Source organism: Trachemys scripta, chromosome 20, assembly GCF_013100865.1.
Source record: "Trachemys scripta elegans isolate TJP31775 chromosome 20, CAS_Tse_1.0, whole genome shotgun sequence".
Taxonomy (NCBI): domain Eukaryota; kingdom Metazoa; phylum Chordata; order Testudines; family Emydidae; genus Trachemys; species Trachemys scripta.
In genome coordinates, this window is record NC_048317.1 from 12,458,649 (window position 1) to 12,475,093 (window position 16,445).

Genomic DNA, 16,445 nt, shown 5'->3' on the forward strand with positions numbered 1-16,445 from the left:
GTAACTCCCTGCTCTCCATGTGTCAGTATATAATGCCTGCATCGGTAACTTTCACTCTCTGCATCTGAAGAAGTGAGGTTTTTACCCACGAAAGCTTATGCCCAAATAAATCTGTTAGTCTTTAAGGTGCCACCAGACTCCTTGTTGTTTTTAAGAAATCTAAGGTGTTGTGGAACACTTTATTTTAAAGAGGAGAGGTTCATTTGGGCGGGGGGCATGCTTGTCCTGCCATAGATTACCGATGAAACTAGCCTCCCATTATAACCTTATTTCCTGCCTCAGACTTCATTTGAGACATACCAGCTTCCCTGAAATTTCCCGGGCCGTGTTTAATCTCAGCATAATTTTTCAAAGATGTTAGAAAAAATACCAAATAGAATAAAAGGTTTTCAAACTTGCGGTCTCTTTCTTTTTAGTGAAATCAAAGGCTCTTTAGGGAGTATATTATGTGGAGTTTTTATATTTCAAATTGAAGCCTAGTTTGTTTGTGATCCATTGTATTTGTTGTGCTTTCTCCATACTTTGCTTCACCTTAGTTTCATGCCATCGGCTGAACGTGTGGATAAAAATGAGCTCTTTGTGATTGTTTATAGCTGTTGTCCATTATAACATGGTATATTTCTCACTTGTTGCGCTGCTTTGATGAATAGGAAGATAACTTAAAGCTGCAAAGAGCTATGGAATGCAGTGTCGACAGGAGTTATCTTTGTCCATCAGATGGATTAGATAGGAATGCTTGTGGTTTCTAGTTAATCCAGATAATATTATTAAAATTTGTCTTTACATTCTATCAGTTGTTTACACTTGTATTCTGTTTACTATGAACTGTTACTTGCATGACACAACTATTGGTATGTGTGTGAAAATCAAATATTGTTAACTTTTGTGTGCGGACACAAGTCTGTTAATTTTATGAAGCAGTTCTAGATTGGGGCGAGATTCTGTTTTAATTTGATGTGCTCTTGAGGACATGCTCCTACAGGATTTTGCTGGGATTTTGATATACCGCTTTTATGGTAAATCCCTATGTAATCCTGTTAGTCATTTTACCTTTTAAAATACATTTTACACAGAGCAAACATATCCAACATTATAATTTTATGTGTAATTTGCATTGTTCTATATTGCACAGTGACTTGTTTAATTTTTATATCTGCTCTGATGAAGGACATGAAACATTTTGCTTACTTTGAGCATCTCTCCTTTCTGTCATCACTCACGTATAGTGAAAGCATAATCACTGCAGCAAGCTTACAACCTGCAGGGTGCTTCTGATATTAAGAGTTAAGTGACAGTAGGCAATAATCTGTCTGCATCACGTGATGTTGTGTACTCTTCCTCCCACGCATGTATATTTGAAGAGTGGTTTCTCCCATCTGTTGTTGGAGATGAGTGCCTTGTGATGTCACTTTTTTTAAATCCCCAAAGCTTTCTGGCAGATTCAACACTTGAACTAACAGTTCTCCTTCTGAATGGAAGAAAATCTGCACCGGTATGTGTAGACGTTCCCGTGGATTGCCCATTCTCCTGAAATCATAAAGTGCCTTTTGAGAGTTCAGGGAACCAAAATGTTTTTTTGCATTACATTCAAGCCGATTGAGGAGTTGTGACCCATATAATTCAAAATGACATTCAAACAATGCAGCAAGGACTACTAGGTAAAATTTGGGCTATTAATTTAGTAGTCAATTCTAGAAAAACAGTTCCAATAATCTTTCTGGCCATCAGCTTGTTTAGGCTTAGTGTTACCATTTTGTATGTCTTCTATTGTCGTTGTCTTTAACTGTTCTTTTAGATAACAGTAGAATAAAGTTCCCCAGTATTCTGACCTCATGTAGCTCACTGAGACATGGGAGAGCAGCGCTTTAGGAAGGAGGTGGACTGACTGATTTAGAGTGGCTAGATAATCTCAAATTGTGGTATATTGGCATCTTATATTAATTTTTTTATGTATTGTACACAAAGCTGCTAAAGAACATTATTAAGGTTGCAAAGTCAAGGAATCAAAAGTAGGTTATGCCATAATTGCAGTTGTCCGTGCAACCTTAATTCAGTCTTCCTGTGTGTATGCATTATATCAGGGGTAGGCAACCTATGGCACGCGTGCCGAAGGCGGCACGCAAGCTGATTTTCAGTGGCACGCACGCTGCCCAGGTCCTGGCCACCGGTCTGGGGGGCTCTGAATTTAATTTAATTTTAAATGAAGCTTCTTAAACATTTAAAAAACCTTATTTACTTTACATACAACAATAGTTTAGTTATATATTATAGACTTATAGAAAGAGACCTTCTAAAAATGTTAAAATGTATTACTGGCACACGAAACCTTAAATTAGAGTGAATAAATGAAGATTCGGCACACCACTTCTGAAAGGTTGCTGACCCCTGCATTGTATGTTCTTAATTGCATGATAACTTGCTATTTTTTTCCACAAAACTCCTGCTTCATTCAGTGCACAGGAATGACCTGTCCCAGGGATGAATCAAAGCTGTGTAGAGAAGACAACTTGTCTGTACAACTTCTGCTTTATTTATGTTCCAGAAGTTGGAATGTGTGTAGCAAACGAGGCAGGGGATTGCAGGACGAGAAAGGATGGTCTTGTGGTTAAGGCAGTTGAATGGTGCCTGCCCTGCAGATTCTATCCCTGCCTGCCTCTGCATTCCTATGTGATGATGGGCAAGTCGCGTAGTGGCCACCTCTAAAAAGTTTGGTTTTTTTGCATTTGCCTCATTTTCTGGGTGTCTGACTTGAAACTCTATGGTGTGATTTTTCAGAAGTGCTGAGAATGTGCAGCTGTAGGCAATGCAAGCAGTGTTTTGGACCTATGAATTGCCATATAATGGTACATACTCTGAAAAATCAAGTCGTAGGTATCTCAAACTGGGCACCCCAAATTAGTGGATACTTTTGACCTTAATCACGCTGTGTTTCAGTTCCCTGTCTTTAAAATGGGGATAATATTAATTTCACAGGGGTTTTGTGAAGATTAATGTTTGAAATATTTGGATACTATATTGATTGCCATAAAAAGCCCTTGAGGAAACTTAATAATTTTGTCACGAGAACAGGGTTTGAGTAGTAGGCAGTAAATAAGACATAGGGCCACATATTGACCCATGACATAAAATATGTAATAGCTGCTCACTCAGTGAGCACTGTTCATGCTGTGCACTGAATGAGACAGGATTCCTGTGGTGAAAAACTAGTATGTGATCATGTCCCATTTCTCCCCTTCCCTGGGGCTCCGATCTCAGTCTCTTCCCTCCTTGGCTCCTGGTTTCTATGCCCAGCTAGTCTCAATCTCCTTTACCCCCGGCTTCCAGTCCAGTTTCCCTTTTGCTCTCCTGCCCTACTAACCTTCAGTCTGTCTTCTTTTTGTACCATCCAGCTCTTGTCTATGCATTCAAATCAATCAGCCTCCTCCGTGCTCCCTGGGCCCAGTGGGTATGTCTACACTGCAGTCAGATACCCATGGCTGGCCTGTGCAAGCTGACTTTGTGTTTGCTGGGCTTGGCCTAAGGAGCTGTTTAATTATGGTGTAGACGTTTGGGCTCGGGTTGGAACCTGGTCTTTAGGACTTTGCATGGTGGGAGAGTCCCAGAGCCTGGGCTGCATCCTGAAACTGAATCACAATTAAACAACCACAGTTACGTTAGCCTTAGCCTGAGCTGAGTCACCTGGGCCAGTTTGGGTTTTTAATTGCAGTGTAGGCAAACCTGGTATATGCTTCAGATTAGAGCATGCTCAGCACAGACAGAATTTTTGGGGAATTAAAGCTGCAAGTGTTTTATAACTTGGCCAAATGTGGGTGGATTTTTCACCATGATGGCAAAAGGCATATCCCCAACACACACGACACTCTGTTGCGAAACCTCATGTCTCTGCTCCATAGCGTGGGGTCTCTAAAACGTCTCAGTGAAAAGATTGTCAGCATATTTTTTTTTTTTTTTTAAACAGGCACAAAACAATATATCTTTTCACAAGCCTCGTTCTCTGAAATGGCTGAACCATTTTGATAGACATTTTTCAAAAATAAAAAAAGTCTGTCAGACATACACTGTGTGAAATTTCAGCCCAAATGTATCTTTATGCTGATATGCTACTTTGTTTTCATACACCCACATAATGCTGTATGTAGGTATGCACATTAAGGTGAGTAGACATTTCATAATAAAAATATGCCAGAGCTCTAGGGAGTGCATTATAAGGTTTAGGGAAGGGAAAACTGAAAATAGGGAGAGAAAATACGGTAAGTGAATTGTTTAATTTTAGTGTGTGTGTGTGTTTTGAGTTCAGATATGGATCCCATTTGTTTTGGTAAACAAAAGAAACTCCATAATAAAATATCTTGTCTATTTTGAATTCCTCCCATGCCACTCTGAAAAACTGTAGGAGGCAACTTTTTGCCCTACATCCAGGATAAAATTGAAATTCAAGCTCTGATAGTGGAATGCTTCCAGCATTTGCTAGGGGTATGCTAGAAATGGTTATGTTCCCGCATGTAGTCTCCCTTTCCTTTTCTTCTTGCTTGCAGCATGTATTCTTACATTTGTTGATGGAAGGTGGAAAGAAGTACTTTACAGTGATACTGCAATTAGCAGACTCCCCTCCTCCATTTTCACCTCTAATTTTTCACTTCCTAAATTGATGGAATTAAGGAAGGTGGTTAATGTTTCTTATTTGTATTCTTGCTTTTATATTTTAACTGCCAATTTAAAAGTAGAGAGACAAGGTGGATGAGGTAATATCTTTTACTGGACCAACTTCTGTTGCTGAGGGACAAGCTTTAGAGTTTATACAGGTATGTGTAAAACCAAAAGCTTGTCTCTCTCACCAAAAGAAGTTGGTCCAATAATAGATAGTACCTCACGCATCTTGTCTTTCTAATATCCTAGGAGAGAGAGAGCTATGACAACATTGCATATAATAATTTGAAAGTAAACATATATAGCAAGAAACTAGGACGGGACTTTGCAAATAAACCCATAGATAATCTACTGTTAGACTACATAAAATGAAAATGTGCATTTCCTATTTGGGGCTTGAAATGTTTTTCACCTACATACTAGCCAGAAGCTGAGAGGACATTTTGAGGGGAGGAGCTCAGCTGTTAAAAGCATTGCTGAGATTTTTTTACTTGGTTGCTGTGGTGGGGGTTTACTTTTTTCATATAAGCTCTTGGGTAGTTAAATGTAAAAGCCACAACATTCTGCTGGAGAGGACTCATAAGGAAAGATTAAGGCTTAAATGTGTGTAGCCTGTCTCACAAATGATTAAAATGAGGACATGACTCTACAGCACTTCACAGTGTGCTGAGATGTCAGGCTTTGACACTCCTGAGGCAGCTCTAGGTCTCAAATTCTCAGATTCCTCAGTACTCTTTGCTGTCAGTGGGGTTTTTAAAACAAAGTCTTGTAGTCTAGAGGTGTTGTATAGACCAGTGCTTTTGCTTCCTCCAACTTCCAGTCCTAGCTGGAGAAAGATTCTGTTCTTCCCAAGCTTGTCGCTACCTCTTCTATTGCTGCTGCCTAAGAAGCCCAACTGGAGGGGCTCTCCCTTCATAATTGGCAGTCTAGGTAATTTCTTTGGGACAAATCTTCCTTGTTCCGACTGCAGGCTTTTACGCCCTTTCATACCTGAGAAGAGGCTTGTCTATGAAACTATATTGCATTCAAGCATGATTGTGAAGATCAGAGTTACTGATGCTGTATTGATCACAAATGATTGATTAGCTAACTCGATTCTTTGCAGCTGTTTTGTGTTCCAAAAATTTTGTAGGTGAGCCCCTTGTCAGGCAAAGAGAGTATGAGATATATAAATAAATCAGGTGAGAACATCAGAGCGGGAGAACTATTTAGTGTGGAGCAAGGAGGTTTAACCAGGAGTAATGGGATAAAATTAAGAAAGGAAAATATCCCTGACAGGCTGTAGAATGGCTTACTAGTCGTAGGAATGGAAGCCCCAGTTTAGACTAGATTGTACATCACTAGAAAAATATACTGTATGGAGTACTGTGTTTGGGCTGGATATCTTAAGTGTTGTTGTCGTCGTCCCCCGCCCCCCCACCTACTCCCCTGCCTTCTAACTTTAGTAGTCTTTTTGGCACCATCTTAAGAAGTGTTTAAAAAACAAACAAAAACTCCAGGTGGATACCTTATTACTTTGGCCCTCCCCCTCGAGTTCTTGTTACTTGTGTATTGCTGCTTATGTTATTTCCTCACTTTATATCCAACTGCCCGTCTTTTTTTTTTTTTTTTTTTTTTGGTAACTTCTTTCCTGTCTGCTGGTTTCATACTTTTTTTCTTCTCATAATTTCCTTTCTCTCCTTCCCTCCCTCCTCCCCTTGGGGGAAAAAAAAATCAACCTTTTTCTCAACAGCTCTCAGTCCTCTGAGTTTACGTTGGTCTTTTGTGCAAATTCAGTCTCATCCGTCTACCCTAATGTGGTCCTAATATAACTAATGCCTATTTCCATTAATTTGTGTTCTGAGGCTAGACGGTGATGGATTAACAATCTCTCTGGCCCTGAATATGGTGAAAACGATACTGTACCCCCAGCCCTCCTTCACCCCAGACCGCTGCAGTTTTGAGCCGTGGGTGGATGGGCACCCTAGAGCTCTGAGCTGTCCAGTGACTTCCCATTTTATCATGGATATTTCTAGTAAAAGTCAAGGACAGGCCACTGGCTTCCATTAATTTTTCTTTATTGCCCATGACCTGTTCGTAACTTTTACTAGTTAGGATATGATTTTATTGTCTGTGACAAAATCTTAGCCTTAGTCATAACACTACTTCTTTAAATCCATCAAAAAAAAATCAGTCTCCTTACGTTGAGTTGACACAGTAGGTTTCAACAGCAGTGTAGGTTTGTATGTGAGGTAGGTACAATAACCTGAGGACAGAACTTCAGTGTATTGGTTGGTTTTATCCTTCTGTGTTGGCTGTCTATTTCTAATTTGATGGCAGTTTGCTATTTATCCACCTTCTCCCATATTTCCCCTTCCCCGCTCCCCACCCCCTTAGGTTTAATACAGTTTTTTTCCTCGTGTTTTCATGAAAAGTTTGGGATGACCTGAATAGGTATCCTTCACATGCCCTTTCAGTTTTTGGTTAACGGAGCAGAAAATGTTTCAATCTCTCCAAGCTACTATGATGAAACAAATAGTAAACAATAATTAGTTTTTCTCTGTTTACAAAGTGCTGTGCGTCATACATAGCGTTTCAGAGAGCGAGTAGGAATATGGGATAGAGTTAAAGTAAAAATCAGTAAACCAACAAAACTAACCAAAATAAAACTGCATATATTCCACTACTGCTATGTAGTTTCCTTTATGCTGACCATACATTCTCCTTTAATCTCTTTTGATGATGGCAGCTAAATGACTATATTCTTGTTTGTGAGGATTTACCATTTACATTTAAAGAACAAAGTCCTACCTTAATTGTTAGCAGTAATGATTTGGAAATCTTGAATTGACTGCTATTGTATGTATTGTATTGTAAGGTGCCACAAATACTCCTGTTCTTTTTGCGGATACAGACTAACACGGCTGCTACTCTGAAACCTGTCAGTGTATGTGTTGTGGCTCTTGAAGCACTCAGCTGACTGAGTGTGACTGCATAACGAACTCTAGTGCTGTCTTCAGCAAAGCTGTGAAATTTCTTAGTATTTATTTCAGTTGTTTTGCTTGACAAATTGTACTTCTATAAAATCTACAACTGTACTGTTTTTTGGCAAGAATACTAATGTGTGTGACTGGAATTAAAACCTTTTTCTAAATCTGTCTGGACCAAACAAACCCTGCGTCTCTACATCGAAAGACATGCTCACAGAAACTGAATTCTAGATCAATTTCATTCTAAATGAATCTTCGTCTTCTGTGTAGAGCACAAATTGAAATCAGGTATAGAGAACTGATAAAGAAGTTGACTTTTCTTAGCACTCCAGTAATGCCAAGTGTTCAGTAAATCAGCAGCTTTCATACAAAGCTAATCAGATACAACTTAACTTCCTGAGGTGCAGAGGGTGACCTGTTGAATAGTCTATTTGATTGCTGAGCTGTTTCCGAGGGGAGGGGCCTGTGGTAACTGTTCTTGCTGCTTCACCAGAAATGGGTGTGGATTGTTAATGTTGTAGGTCAAGGCTGCATTTACATCCTGTTCTTGTCTATAGTTGAAAAGCGTGAGGAGCTTGCATTTTACTGGGTCTGTCTTTTAAAAATTAAAAAGGAAACTGAATTGTGAAGAAATGTAAAGGTCTGTGCCTCTTCTGGGTAGTCTCTTGTTTTGAGTCCTTGTAAAAAAGGTAAGTTTAGACGACTGAAGCTAGATTTCCTTAATTTGATTTGATGTTAGAATTGTATAACTTTTATTTACTGAAAAAAACACAATTGAAAACCCTACTGTCTCTGGTTTAACCTTTTAACTTGGTAAAAACTGGTAGTGAGGAGTAATATTGAAACAGATTTGTGGGTTGGAATGTAAATGGATCTTTGCTGTAAATTAATTTTATCTTTGCAACAAGTCTATTCTATACTTGGTTTTATTTCATCATTGAAAATTATCTCTGCAAAGGCTTTGTTTAAATAGTTTAAAAAGAAACTGGTAATGCTTGAATATAAATATGGTACTTCTGTGTTTTGGGGCAGATTTTTTTTCTAGGTTTCTATATTTTTATGTATGTTGTGGCCTTTATATGAACTTGAGGAAATTGAAGCTAGGAACCTGAACAAAATTAGCACAAAAACGTTTCTCTTTTTCCATAAATAAAGTTTTTACAGTCCCAAACTCGAGATGGTAAGTAGGTAGATGTAAATTGCAATTAGTACTTCTCTAAAACACAATATTTAATAAAGGTTTTATTTACCTTAAGGGTCTAAGTTCTTTGCATTGGGTAGCACCATAATCCATTTCAGTGAAAACACTCTTAGTAGGATAATATTTTGAGGTATTCCTTTAAAAAAAAACCAAACAAACTAATATTGGAAAGCACTTACAGATCTTATTTCACAATGAGATTTTCAAACTACAGGACAACTATTCTGACTGGGCTATAACTTTTGGGTTAGTTGAAAACTCTTTCCTCCCCAATATTTATGCAGGACATATGGTCGGTCTCCAATGCTACCAGTATGCCAACAGCATATGGTTGAATACTAAATTTTGCAGTTTTGACTCATGCAAAACTCCCATTGCCTGAAGCAATTCTGATGAACTGCAGGATTTGTCTTATCATGGTTCTTATGCTTAAATAATAAAGCCCTCTGCCTTTCATCCAGGGGTTAAGTACAGCCCAACAATACAGTTTTCTTCCTTCCTGCCAGAGTCACTTAAAAATTATCTGGAACACCTGAATCAGCTCCCTGTTAATCAGAGAATGCAGTTTTAGGGTCCTATTGGATTAATCACTGCTCCTGGTCAAGCAAGCTGAGGAATGGCTTCTCCCACATCTTTGGGCATAGTCCTTTGGCTAGGCCAGTGGTTCTCAAACTCTTCAACCCCCCTCCCCCACCCCCCCCCCCCTCCCCGCATGGACCACTTGAAAATTGCTGAGGGTCTCGGCGGATCACTTAATGATCATTCCAAATGTTGTTTGTATGTTAGCTAACTATTGTAAAGCGCTTTGGATAAAAGCACTATATAAAAAAACCCTATAATAATTAACGTTTTTCTACAAATAAAAGCACACAACTCCTATTTTAATATTGGTAGTCTTACCTTTCTAATGTGATGGATGTGCCCCTCTCTTTCTCTCTCCCCCGCCGCGGCAGCCCCCGAGCGGTCGCTGGGAAGGAGGGGGGGTCTCTCCCCTGCCAGAGCTGAGCCTGGAGGGGACGACCATCTCTCCCCAGCAGCTGGAGCCCTGGAGCTGGGGAAAGTCGCCTCTTTCTCTGGCCACTGCAGCCCTGCATGTCCCAAATTTTCCCCCATCCCCTCTTCTCACCCCACTGCTCCCTCCCACTTACCCCTTATTCCCCCTCAAGGCCACTACCTTACCTTACATGTGCATCTTCTCCAGGATCCAGGCACCTAATTAGTGGAGCTATGCCTGTCCAGCTCCACTAATCAGGCGGGTGGCCCTTCGTTCTGTTGTGTGCGGCTGCCCAGGCGCACACCTTAGAAGGAACTATCTGTGGACCACCTGAATGGAGCTCGCAGACCACAATTAGAGAACCTCTTGGGTGAGGATGTAACCATATGAAACTCTTCTTCTTCCAACCTCCATTTTGGACATCTTCAACCTGCTACTTTCCTTATGTAGAGTGAGAGTCTCTTGAAAGCGCTAGGTGATACAAAGTGCCCCATCTTGCCAGAGCTTAGGGCACTCCACTAGCTCTCTCCATTCAACTCTGGGTCCACTTGACCGTCCTGATTCTTATCTTCACTTAATGGCCTGAGGATTAGTTATCTTAAGGACTCTCTGCATTCACAGTCCACCAAGGCAGTTGAGTTTATGGGAATGCTACAGTTGCTGGAGCCCATGATGAAACTTGCAAGAGATGGGGACCAAGCATTGTCTTTGGAAGCTCTTTGACTGTGGAAATTGTGCCATCAGTGATCAGGGTGTGATTGAGTCTGTTTTGTGAGCAAGCTACAAGACTCATCTTTGCACAAGACTTTCTCAACAGCAGAGGCTGAAAAGTGACTGGGTATCCTGGATGAAGAATGGAAGGTGACAGATTCTCCCATTAAATAACAGTTAACTAATTCCAGGAAGGGTGGAAGAGCAGAGCTTTTTTGGCATACAGAAAGCTGTTCATACATTTGTATTTGGCTTCTAGGTGCTAATATGATATAGACATACATCGTTTAATTTCAGTTGCTCTTTTTAGAGTTCATCCCTGCTGTTCCAACCAGGAGACTTTGAATCTTTCCCTTAACTTTTGCATATTCTTGTCAAAAAGTGGACTTGCTGTGCACATTTGGAGTGATCATAAATTAAACAATGAAAAGATTACATGAGATAGAGATGCATGTGAGATTTGGTTTTAATAGCTGCATTAAAATGATGGAAATGCTCACTCTTCAAAACCATTAATATTTAGAGCTGTTTATTCATACTTTTTAGATCTGTGTAACCAACTGTAATTTTATACAGATCTGTACATACCAGAACTCTTATCTGGCAGTACAGACAAGAACACATTTTAACAATGATGGCTTTTTTTTTTTTTTTAAAAGGGCAGTTGCATTTGTGTCTAATGTTATGTATAACATAAACGCCTGTGTGCATGTAATGTGGGACAACCTTTTGATTTGGATTGTAACTCTCTGAACAATTGATACTTCCTGTCATCAAAGTATTAATGGAAGCACTCAGTATAAATTATGCAAATAAAACTGAGTGCAAAACACTAATCCATTATAAACTTTCAGCAGTCTTAAGCATGTTTGTGGCTTTTGAGTGCTCATTGTGTATTAGGAACAGGAGTTGCAGAATAAATTGGCATTAATAGTTGAAGTTATAGGCGTTTGCATTAAGATTTCATAAGTTGCAGAGGGGTGTGCTACATTGTTGCTTCTTGTCACTCTCACACAATAGCCATGAATTGTTTAAGTAGCTTAACCCTGAAACATTTGCTTGTCAGTGTGGGAATTGCAACCACGGTGGAGGTGAATAATAAACATGGCACACAAATCTAGTTCTGAGGGAGATGATTTTCAAGAATTTGTAAATCATAGGCTCACAAAGGTTATAAAAGAGACCAACTCTGTCCCTGTTTGTTAGATATTGAATTGCTCCTGCATTTCATCTGGAATGAATCATGAATTATTAGCCACTTATAACTGTGAATTTACATGGCATCTGTTAGAGTAATGTATGTTCCATGTCCTAAAGAGGTTGTAATTGAAAGTCTTAGTTCTGAGGTAGTGCCAAGTCCCGTCTGTGAATTTCAGAGTGCCCTAAAATTTCCTTGAAGCAAGTGGGAATTGGGCACTCAAGTCTGAGCAGATTTGGGCCCCAAGGACTGATCCCAAACCTACTGAAATCAATGCAAATCTTTTAATTGACAACTTCAATGAGCTTTAGATCAGGTTCTACCTGGGTGTAGCCAGTCAGTTTCAGATCAGGTGATAGAGGCTCTTTTTAAAAAAATTAATTTAAATTTTTTTGAGGGGAGGCGGGGGGGACACACGTGTGTGGTGTTAGCTCCACGCTTGGACATGTCTGTTTTGTTTTGCAGGATGCTTTTTAAAATCTGTCATCAGCCACTAGGTCTAGGTGTATTTTAAATTGCACCTCATATTCTGTTATCACTTTTGCTTTTTTGGGGAGTGTGTGTGAAAGTGTGTAGAAAGAAAAAAAAATTACACACTGCAGCAATAGTTAGCACTCTTGACTATTTTGAGAGCTTTGTCAATGGTCAAACTGCAGAGTGCTTTGGAACTGAGTAAGAGTAGCACTTGGATAGTGATTTAAAAATATAAACTCTTGAACATATTTTATAAAACAAGTACATCTGGGAATGGTAAGATACCAGGTAAAAGAACTTTTAACACGATGAAATCCAACTGTTTTTATGTACTGATAGTAAGAACAATTAGCAGGTCAAAACAAAGTGCCTTTTTACATTAAATATAAAAGTTTAAAAATTTGTATACAGTGTTATTTTTCTACACACAAGCCATGTTTTTTTCATAGTTCCTGTTCAGGGTTTAACAGGACACTGACAGATAAAGTCATTTTTAAGAAACCAACTTCCTTAGCTGTATTAACTTTAGAATATTAGAAGTATCTTAGTAAAATAACTTTGAAATGCTGGTGCTAAAGTTTTCAGTAATGCAGTTTATTTTCTTACTTTAAGAGATCCCTTAGGCTTAGGACTTGCAATACAAACACTGCATGAGTACTAAAGAGACAAAAAAAGGGAACGGGTCCATTTTCATTACTGCTAAGTAGGATGCAGAAAGGAAACAAACAGGTAAAAAGCACATTTTAAAGGATCATTTTTCTTGCATTGTAAAACTTTTGTTTATTTACACAGTCTAGGGCTTACACAGCTAGTAGAACATCCTTTTTAATTTAAAACGTACTTTCCTTGTACTTCCATTATATTTTAAGATTTGATTTATGGTAAGCAAATGTGAATGAGGGTAGCATTTTTAATCAGATAAATGCCTTCTTGCTGGCTTCACGGTCTTGCCCACATTTTCAAAGGAATGCCTTATAAGCCAGGTGCACTTCCAATCAGACACAATTTATGTGAATTATTCTGTGTTTTTCATTCTGTAAAACTGAGCTACTGGCCAGAAATACTTGTGACCATTTACTTAAGCTCTTGTAATAGTTTACAAAAGGAAATTGTTTCAATTTGCCCCTGAGGAAATCCAGAGGAGGTGGATTTTAAGAACGTTTTCATTATAGGACAGAAAGCTGGTTTTGCATAAGCCATCTGTCTGACCAGGAGTTGGTGAGATCACAGCTGCTTTTTGCCCTCTCTCCAGTTTTTCACTGTGGATACAGTTGAAGGGGCTTCTTGCTGTGGTTGTAGCCTTAACAATGATATCAACAGAGCTTGCAGAAAAGAGGATTTGTGTGGTATTTTATTCTCTTGTGCTCCATGAATGTGGATTTCAGCAACATTGTTTTGTTAGTTCTGTTGTCAGCAACACATTGAAAATAATAGGTCATTTGTCTGGTATTAAGGCTGTGACATGCAGGGCACTCTTGGATTAAACAGAAGCATAATTTAGCTGCAAAAATCAATAGAGTTCTTGATATTGAGGGTTTTTTTTCTAGATTATATAAACTGAACAGGACAAATGGTAGCTTTGAGGCCAAAGTGGTGATACTAATCAGATATGTTCTGGTCTCATCATAAAAATACGTTGCTATCTCATTCAAAATGTACTTTTATTTATATAGCACCTGAAAGTGTTAGGTGCCTGATAAGGGAATGAGACAGTCTCTGTCCCAAAGAGCTTGTATTCACAGCCCTCATCTTCCAATTGGATGGAATACTGTTAACTTTAATGGGGCTTTAGTTAGTACAAAGGTCCAGATTAGTAGATCATATTGCATGACTGGGGCCTAAGAATAAGAGATGAAAAAATGAGGAACAAACAGGAGAGGACTATGGTTACAAAACTAGGGCGGTGCAGTTACTAAAGTTAAGCTACCAGAGAGCACACAGCTATCTGTACATCCTTTAAAAATACCTATTTTTGGTCAAATAACATTTATTGTGTCTCTTACTAATATATAAAGTCACTAATTTTATAACATGATGTATTTGTACTTTAGAAGTACTTTTTAAAAATACATTTATTTTTGTATGTTAATACTTGGTTTTTGTAGATGTGAAAACTTAGTTTAAATTGCTCTTTTTAAAGTGTTTTCCCTCCTTTTCTTTATTTGCCCTTCTCTATTCTGTCCTTAGCTGACTGCAGGTTTCCTTAGTGTGTCCTGCATAGCTCTTCAGTTTTGTGTAGTAGTAAAAAACTTGTGAGCTACTTAGTTTTCCCAGTTGGGTTTAATACAAACTGAAATTGCACACTGGTGATTATTGTGGGTGGAGTGCTGAGAGAACCCAGGGCTATCGCTCAGATGCAGGAGTAGGGAAAACTGATGTAAAACTTCAAAGCCCTGCCCCAGGTTTCCCCAGCACACCCCCTGGGGTCTGATTAGAAATGTCTGTTTATAGTTAGCCTGTTTCTCTTTAATGCAGTTGAGTTGGGGAGGTTAAGCTTTTCCCAGTTCAGTATTTTAATACAAAATGAAACAGGGCTGCGGGTGGGGACCGGGGATCTGCCGCCGTGTCTTGTCTGGAAGGAAAGGTCTTGGGGTATGTCTACACTACGAAATTAGTTCGAATTTATAGAAGCCGGTTTTATTGAAATCGGTTGTATACAGCCGATTGTGTATGTCCACACAATAAAATGCTCTAGGTGCTCTAGTCGGCAGACCTCGTCCACAGTACGAGGCTAGCGTCGACTTCCGGAGCATTGCACTATGGGTAGCTATCCCACAGCTATCCCACAGTTCCCGCAGTCTCTGCCGCCCCTTGGAATTCTGGGTTGAGATCCCAATGCCCGGATGATGCAAAACAGTGTCGCGGGCGGTTCTGGGTACATGTCGTCAGGCCCCTCCCTCCCCCGTCACAGCAACGGCAGACAATAGATTCGCGCCTTTTTATCTGGGTTACCTGGGTTACCTGTGCAGACAACATGGAGCCCGCTCAGCACAGCTGAGCTCACCATCACCATATGTCCTCTGGGTGCCGGCAGACGTGGGACTGCATTGCTACACAGCAGCAGCTGCTAACTGCCTTTTGGCGGTAGACGGTGCAGTAGACTGGTAGCCTTCATCGGCGATCTGGGTGCTGGCAGCCGTGGGGCTTGCCTTTTGGCAGTAAATGGTGTATTATGACTGTTAGCCGGCCTATTACAAGTCGGGTCATCGCACGTTAGCAGAGTCTTCCCTGAGCAGCAGCTCGTGCAATAGGCCTGAAGACCATCGTCATACACCGCCCAGTATTTGCTGCCAAGCACCCAGAAAGATGCCGAGGGCTATCAGTCACGCTGCACCGTCGTCTTAAGATGTAAAAAATAGATTTTCTCTGTATTCATTTGCTTCCCCCTCCCTCCGTCAACAGGGTTTTCAGTTTAATCTTTGGGGGGGACCAGTCTGTGACAGTTGTTTGTGTCTCTCCCTGATGCACAGCCACCGTTCTTTATTTTAATTCCCTGTGCCTGTACGCCATGTCGTCACTCGGCCCCCCTCCCTCCTTCCCCTAGGCCGTCAGATACTACGTTTGCGCCACAGCTCGAGCCGAGAAGCGGTTCGCGCCTTTTCTTTGAATTCTGGGTTGAGATCCCAATGCCCGGATGATGCAAAACAGTGTCGCGGGCGGTTCTGGGTACATGTCGTCAGGCCCCTCCCCCCTCGTCACAGCAACGGCAGACAATAGATTCGCGCCTTTTTACCTGGGTTACCTGTGCAGACAACATACCACGGCAAGCATGGAGCCCGCTCAGCTCAGCTGAGCTCACCGTCACCATATGTCCTCTGGGTGCCGGCAGACGTGGGACTGCATTGCTACACAGCAGCAGCTGCTAACTGCCTTTTGGCGGTAGACGGTGTAGCATGAGTGATAGCCGTGGGGCTGGCAGCCGTAGTGCTGCATTGCACCAGCCCCTTGCAGGCGATGGTATATTATGACTGGTACCCGTCGTCGTCGTACTGGTATGGCTGTCAATCATGGCCACCTGGGCAGACATGCTACTGTTTCGATGATGACGGTTACCAGTCATAATATACTATTTTCTGCCAATTGCCCAATATTGTCTGCTAAGCACCCAGAAGAGGCCGAGGGCGATGCTGGGTGCTGGCGGACGTGGGGCTGGCAGACGTGGGGCTGCATTGCTACACAGCAGCAGCCCCTTGCCTTTTGGCAGATGATGGCATATTATGATTGGTATCCGTCATCGTCATACTGGTATGG

General features: G+C 40.6%; 1 protein-coding gene across 3 annotated transcripts in view; it reads left to right on the forward strand.

Annotated features, from left to right (window-relative positions):
• Positions 1-16,445, forward strand: part of EPB41 (erythrocyte membrane protein band 4.1) — a 163,751-nt gene that overhangs the window by 36,765 nt on the left and 110,541 nt on the right. Inside the window, exon 1 of one of the 3 annotated variants that reach the window (XM_034753811.1) lies at positions 8,162-8,305. The exons of the other annotated variants lie outside the window; for them this stretch is intronic. The gene's annotated coding sequence lies outside the window, so the exon portion shown is untranslated. Of the gene's footprint in view, positions 1-8,161; positions 8,306-16,445 lie in introns of those variants that run through there. 3 annotated transcript variants of the gene reach the window in all.